Raw genomic sequence first — 7,865 nt, 5'->3', positions numbered from 1 at the left:
AGTCGTGTGATATTTTCTGTTATGCATAGAGTCTGCCCATTGCCGTATGTTTCACCTAATTTAGTCGTCCTCGAGCTTTTACAAAGTCGTTGGTTGCACACTGACTGACCTTAAATGCCATTGTTCATTGTTGGCTTTTTTGCAACTTTGCGAAAACGTTTTCTTTTTTCTTGTGATTTGTGTTCTTCAATCTCTTAAGTTCTATTAAGCCAAAAGCCCATGCACTTTGTATACAGTTTATCCACGCGGCACTGTGGTCATTTTACGGTCAAGTGAGTCGATGTAGAATGTCCAATAGTTCTGAGTCAAAAATCACGTATGACTTTGACCTTTATGGAGGAGAAAGAAGAAATAGCCCTCTGGTCTGTTGCAAACAGATGAGTTCTCGTTCTTTTTCTTTGATTGTGGTTTACGTGTATCCACAAGCACATGAAGGCAACAGAGAAACTGGAGTGAAGTTACTTGATTTCGCCATTTCCTTATTTTTTGATGAGGAGAATTTTCTGTTAGCTTGTGAATTGATCAACGGTTGGATAATTGCAATGCGGCTCTAAAAGTGCGAGACTTGGGTAGGCCTACTCTTGAGACACTTTTTTAAAAACTACACAACGGAGAGTTTTTAGTTGAGATATACAGGTGACATTATCATATGAAAACTACCACTCGAATCAGTTTTTATCAGTTGCATTTAATTCGAGAGGACTGAGGAAATCATCGGAGGAAATTAATGTTGCAATTACTCATCCAGATTGAATGTGTCTGCGGGAAATTATCAGCGAAATCGCGGACAAGCAGTTAATTTGTGGATGTGGTTATCTGCCTGGGACACAAGTTACTAGGATGTCAGACATAAAAGAGGTTGACGAACAGGTGCCGTTATGCTTCAATCCTTCATACACCAGCCAGTTAAGTCAAGGGACTTTATTTGATCATTTGCAAGCCCTATAAGCGTGGGCGTCGCGAGAGGGGGCAAGGGGGTCGTTTCCCCCCTCCCCCGAAATGAACATTTCGGAGATTAAAATTGCCAATTTGCCGGAAAAATCGACAAAAACTGACCCCTCCCATTGTTAATTTGTAGCTGATGAAAAAAGGGGCTTGCCGGAGAAATCCTAGCAAAAGTCCTGGTCTTTGTGACTGGGATAATGTATAACTTTTAATGCTTTTTATAATTGATTACAACTATATGTAACCGTTTGTAGAATTTTTATGTAATTCACTAACATCAACTTCCATTTTTTGTAATTTTTATCCCATTGTAAGGAGCTCAGAGATTGGTTTATAATGTAAGGCGCTTTTTAAGAAGGCATCATTATTATTATTATAAGAGCATTGCCATTGTGAGGTGCTGAAATATTCTTTTGTACCAGATTTCTCTGCTTATTCTTTGATTTCCCATCTTGACTGGACAATGATTTTAAGCGGCCGTTTTTGACTAGTATTTTATTTTCCTTTGTCAAAGGTCAATGTTGGGATTAGCTTTGAGAGCTTAGAAGAAAGCCCACCTAAACATGTGTCCAGGAAGGTCGGATGTTTTAGCGGAAGTCATCCGCTAAAGGATATTTATGTCTCCCCATCGCGAGGGAAACACCCGATCACTCTGCTTTCCTTTTCAATGTCACTTGTATTTAACGTTAGAACTCTCAACTTGAAAATTCATACAACTGCAGTGAAGGTGACATTGAATCAAATGCTTTAGTCGTTAAAGGGAAACATCATCATGACTTTTAATCGCTAACCTGGAAGCAAAGTTATGTATTCATTCACTTCTTGTTCTCTTTTCCTGCTATTCTCTTCGTACATTGGAGTCTTTAAGTGAAGTAATCGCTACATTACCTTCAAAGTATCATCGCAAGACAGATCAGACGATGATACACGTTGGTTGAAACGGTGATATGGACAAACTAGAAAATCTGAAAACCTTTCGTTCAGTAGGCCTACTGGACTGTGTGCTTCTCATGCATGTTACTCAACTCTCGCTTGAGGACAGAGCTTCATACTTGTGACTTATATACTTGTGAGCAAGTATATAATCAAGTCTGTTTGGGTTTCCTATTTTATTATTGCATTTGTTAGGAAGGAGATGAGCTTTAACATTACCAGACTGTTGTCTAATCAAGTTGGTATGATTCCACCTTAAGTGAACTGGAAATGATGAGTGTCATTATTCATGATACACTCGTTCTTGAAGAGGTTTTATCATCACGGAAATACTCGATTGGCGACACATAATTTGTCTTGATTTCCTGTCATTGTGTGTTCTTCACCAATCGCATTACAAGGCTCGTCACTAGATCATTTTCCAATAGTTGATGATCTACAAGCCTTTGTTTTAAATGTGCTGCTGGCCTGTTTTCAATATTTGGGACTTAAACAGAGATACACAAAAATAAAACTTGTTACGCATCGTTAGGGCTTATTTCCTCCTTCGTTGATTGATATTAGTCAAGAATATTCATAGATACTTTGAGGAACAGTTATTTTCAAGTTGACCTCTGTACACAATTCATGCATGCATTCCACTCAAAAAATATCAACAATAAATCTTTCGTTACTGTAGTTCTCTCGTTCCTCCACTATAGCTCTCTAGGCAATGACGCAAGGAATTCAAACATTTCATGGAGCTATGAAAGCAAAACGGCCAGAGACAGGACGATTCGACCTTAAAATTCCAAAAAAATACTGTCCAAGGATAAATGTTTGCCGAGAGCAGACACCTAATAAAGGTGAGGTGAAACATATGCCCAATTTGTCAACTAATTTGTGAATTGTTGTAGCTCGGACCTTGCCTGATGTCTATGGGGGATCCGTCGCGTCTTCCGCGGGTGTATATAACCATGTGGCTCGTCACGCTCCTGCAAAGCAGACTCTGAGTTCAAAGAACAATGCAGGCCAGGCACACACGGGAAGATGATGAAGGGGTTGTAACAGTCCAAAGGGGGCAATAAAATTGTTCCGATTCCGTCTGACCTCACCAACTACTTCGTGTATTCCAGACATGTCTATACATCCATGATATCTGAGAATCGCCTTAATTTAAAACCATTACTGCACATTGTAACAACACCAATTACAACGACACGAACAATAACTGGTTATCGGTGTACGTAACTTTTCAACTACATGTATATCGTCTCTTCAATACAGTTGAAATTCAACATAAATTTTGTTAATTTGTTCAGGGATAATTAGCCAGCGATAACAGTATACTGGAATGATAATGGTGATTATGCTGAAGGTGGCGATGACATGGTGGTGATGAGGAAAAGATGATTACGATGATGGTTTTAAATGTTACCATAAAACCTAAGCTGGCATTTCAATCCTTTAGGGTGTTGGAAAAAAATGTCAAACTATCGACTAATAACTAACCTTGATAAAGGGCTTATGATGGAATCAAAGTAAGGAAACAGTCCTAATAGATGACATTAATTGTCCCACACAGGCTACCTGCCATGCTGGGGTATTAAACAAGTTCAGGTTTGAGATATGTGGCAACAACCACATACACGCCTCAATTCCTATCCAAAACTTAAACTTGCATAGAGCTTCCACCAATAACCATCAACATTATCAAGGTTAATGACAACTTTTGGAAATAAACACTGAGGGCGCCCCATCCTTTACTCGCATGACTTAGCAGAGGTTCCGGAAGGATCGCGTTTATGAGTTGTATCCACGCGTCGCAGTAAGCGACGATGATGATGAAATCATTAGGAAGACTATGAGCTTGGAGTATACTGCAAAATTTTGAGCAGAGCCTTTCGGATCATACACCGATAAAATGAGACATGTCGTTTCAGAGGGATGAACCACTATCCCCGTTTTGTCTATGACTCGAATAATAACGAGTTCTTGTTTTATAAACGGTTTCATCGAAGCCCACAGAATTACAAATTGAGTGAACTTGTGCAGACAGCGGCTCGAAAAAGACAGATGTCACCTCAATGCAAAGAAGCATAAAAAAGAACAATGAGTGAAATGCGATTGACAATGAAAGCCATTATTTCAAATATTACCTCCCAAAACTACATGTACATGTAGTTGGGGAAATGATTTTCAAATGTATTTGACAAAAAATTATGAATTAATCTAAAGTCAGTTTTGGTCTTGAACTTTGGAAGCACCAACACTTGCCCGAGCGGTATTATATGGACTCCGGACTGGGAAATAAGAAAATCCAACAAGGTTGACCTGTGTCATGGAGTGGTCAGTGCTCTATGTTTGAATTGACGAGACATCTTTAATCCAAACGTATATCTCCAAAGAGCACTCTCCAACCAGGATTTCCTTTTGATTTACCGTGGAATCTCTACGATAGTTACTGAGTACAGCCCGCTGTGACTAAGCGAGAACGTACCGTCACAAAAATAATGCCGTGAGTGCGCCCCATCATATCCCATCGAGGTGTTATTCCATCACCTTGGGCACCACCTGCAAATTCAAGGTCCGTCCTATACGTGAATTCATGAAATCGACGCAGTGAACGTTCAGACCTCGTAACAAAGAAACACGAGCTATGAGTTTCAGCTCATAATGCAGTTACCTTTTGTGTCCCCTATTTGTCGAATACCGTACACTAAATAATGACATACAATATGAGAATATTCGGGCCCCCGATTTATACCTTTAAATTTTTTATATTCAAATGACCATACAAACTCCAGTCCAAAGTGACACATAGGCAAAACATACATGTGACCCAGCACATCGAAATCAGGAGTAAGTCTCAAGCTGACTATTTAAGATATGTACATGTCCAATAGGGGCCATTCCCAAAAGACGTTTTCAACCCTACCACTACTCAATCTTCCAATTTTGATTTTACATACACTCTAGGGGTTAAGGTTTGTAAAAACTGGAGGGAGAATTTTGGGTCGATTTTATTTCCCTTCATTCAAAAAGCTTGCGAAAAGCCCCAAAATGTAGCTTTGCCTTTCACAAAGGCCCCACAAGGTTACATGAAAAATTTCAACATGTGTAGCTCTCCCAAGGCTTGGCCGAGAATTAACAGCGAGGCGCTTTATGTATAATGAAAGTCACCCAGGAATAAAAACTGACCAATTACTGAGGTGGAACCTAGCAGAGCCTATCGGTATATAAGTACCGTATCTTGGCCGCTTCAAGCTACAGCTAACAGATCAGCCACATTCTAACTGGTTTCTATCCTCTTCCATAATCCCACTAATTACCGTACGTTATATGGAGGATTAGAGCGGATGAATGGATTATGACGGTTCAAGATCGGAGGGTGTCATCAGCTGATAATTACTAAACCATTGAGTTAGAAACTAAAAAAAATGAATAATCCCTAAAGACGGTCTTAAAAATTGTGTTTCTAAGAAAAGATTTCATGACAATATGGTTTTAGAGTTCAGATGATAACAATGGGGAAACCTGTGCATCTTGATTATTAGGAAGCGTGCTGGGGGAACTGTTTCTTTACTTTTTAACAAACAATATGAACAAATGAACCATTCCATACAACAGTCTGAAATTAAGCAAAGATAAACCTTTTTTTATTGCATAGTTTTTAATTAACATGGGTTTGGTTTAAAAATAAAGAAATATGATTGGACGGCGCAAAGGGGAATCTGGATAATGTGCTTGCAACACCTGACGGCAGAATTTATATGTACTCCTGTGTAAATTAAAGTTTCATTGATTTTTTTTCTTATAGGCCTATGTAAGCGTTTTCTCTAGAGAGTTTTAACATCCGTTGAACCATGGTCGAAGGGCTTTTTTGTGCAGATTTAAGCAGAAGGCCCCTATTTTCCACACGCATGATATACTAGGAGGGTTTGTGGGGTTTTCCGTTTGACATTCCAGTTTCCTTGTGGGAGTTGCCGGTCCTTCCTTGTTTACACGTTTTCTATGAGCCATTTCACTATCTTTACTATCAATAACCAACAAATTACCCGATCGTTTGCCGCCATCCGACCCTAAAATACACGTGAGCGGAATCGGCTTGACAGAAGGTTGCGCCATTTTGGGGCAAGGATTGATAGAAACCAACCCCACACATTTCGTTAGAATACGAGCTCAGATATAGATGGAATATGACAGACTGGGTAGGTTGGTGCATGGCAACTGAAGGTAAGTCGGCAGCCGACATGACAGCCATTTCCCCTTTCTTTACCATATGACCCCCCGCCATCCACAGCACTTATAAACATGACCTGGGCACTGCTTTTCAAGCACTAAGAAGACAACGTCTGCAGGAATATGAATTATAGTATTAGGAAGGGAGGAAACAGATAGCTTCAGGTGTCTCCCGTGCAGGATGAGCTAATGAGGTCAATGCCAGGCCATCAAGGAGACACAAGGGTACTGCCAAGGTTCCTTTTGAGTTCCAGATAAGGAATAAACATCGGTGCAAGTGCGATGCAAGCACGGGGAGATTACAAGTGGCTCACTTAAAGGATCCAAGAAATGATTTTTTCTTAGAATCCCTTTTTGTGTATCTCTGTACTCTTCTTCCATGTATGAAGACTGTTTGACATCTTTTTTGAGTTACGTGAACTTAACGGTGCACTTTTTCAAACATTGGAAAATTGACAAGCACTTCTGGACAAGTTTGCTTTGATGTGAATCCAGCCCAAGTTGTATGTTTTCATGTTCGAATTGCGAACCCCAAATTTGCTATCTGGGAACATTTCTTTGATAAGGGTTTTTGCCGGATTATTGCCATATACTTACACAGCAATAAATTGCCAAAGAAAATGAAATCTGCCATAGTAGTGGTTAAAAATTCTAGAAATTTTCTGTGCACAAATCAGGGCAACATTGAGATTCTGCGCCTTGGATGACATCTAGCCTGGTTCTGCTCATGAATATGCAAATATGCATGAGCATAAAAAAAACAAATACATCAAAATATGGGTTAAAACTGCAAAACAAAGATTTAAAATAAGGTTAAATGAAACCCAAAGATGCAATTTCGAGGGGTTTCAGTAAAATGTATTTTAAAAATTCTATTTCCTGGTTCCTTTAAACTTCGCTAGGTCTGGCTTGTCTCTCATTGTTTACAACAGAAAATCAACACGTGCGAGTGAACTGATGAAAGGAGGGGCTAAGTCGCGTCCGAATTACTTGCCTACAGAAAATAGCCAAACCACATAGAAGTAGCGTGGCTTCAGTCTATCAAGAGAACAGCGAATAGCAGAATAAAAACAGAAGCGTGATGGACTGGATCCCATCCCATTCTATCCAAGACTCAATCGGCTGGGAGGGAGCTGGTCTAAAAAAATGCAAGTATCTCATTGGTACTTGCGTGTGCTTTCATCAAGTTAACAAATTGTAACAGACCAGGGATTTCCTAAACCGGAGCTGCATTCGAGTACAGGCGCTACCAGCAAAATGGACTCTCCCGACCAGTATGGCTCTTTTCAATCGATGAAGGGATTGGCGGATTGGCATTGGTTATCCGCCCTGAATAAGAGCGCCCCCTCATCGGCTAAAAAGAGCCATGTTGGTCGGGAGTGCCCATTTTGTTGGTAGCGATGCGACTGCAACGCTTGCGTTCACAGTCGTTCGTGAAACAGCGATGCGCAAGTACTACCAAAGGAGCCTCCATTGCCAGGAAATTTCTACTGTCTCTTGGTCCAGCACAGAGCCCATAACCACTAGCCAGTTGGACTTCTACTATTCCAAGCCGTCACAAAGTACTTCGAATGCAAACCTAAATTCAGGGTCGAAGCGGTTAATACTGGGGGTACTTGCTAGAGTTCTAGCCTCTGTTGCTATCAGAATCTAAGAGATAGAGGTTGCATGTTATCTTGGATAGGAAATTGTAATTTCCTCGCTAAACAAATGGGCAACAATTGAGTTGGCATAAATGTGCCATGGAGTGTATGATTGGGTTTTCC

This window comes from Acanthaster planci, linkage group LG08 (assembly GCF_054643075.1).
Source record: "Acanthaster planci isolate LZ-2023a linkage group LG08, COTS_SCS, whole genome shotgun sequence".
NCBI lineage: Eukaryota > Metazoa > Echinodermata > Asteroidea > Valvatida > Acanthasteridae > Acanthaster > Acanthaster planci.
The sequence above is the reverse complement of the archived record's forward strand: the minus strand, read 5'-3'. Positions refer to the sequence as shown.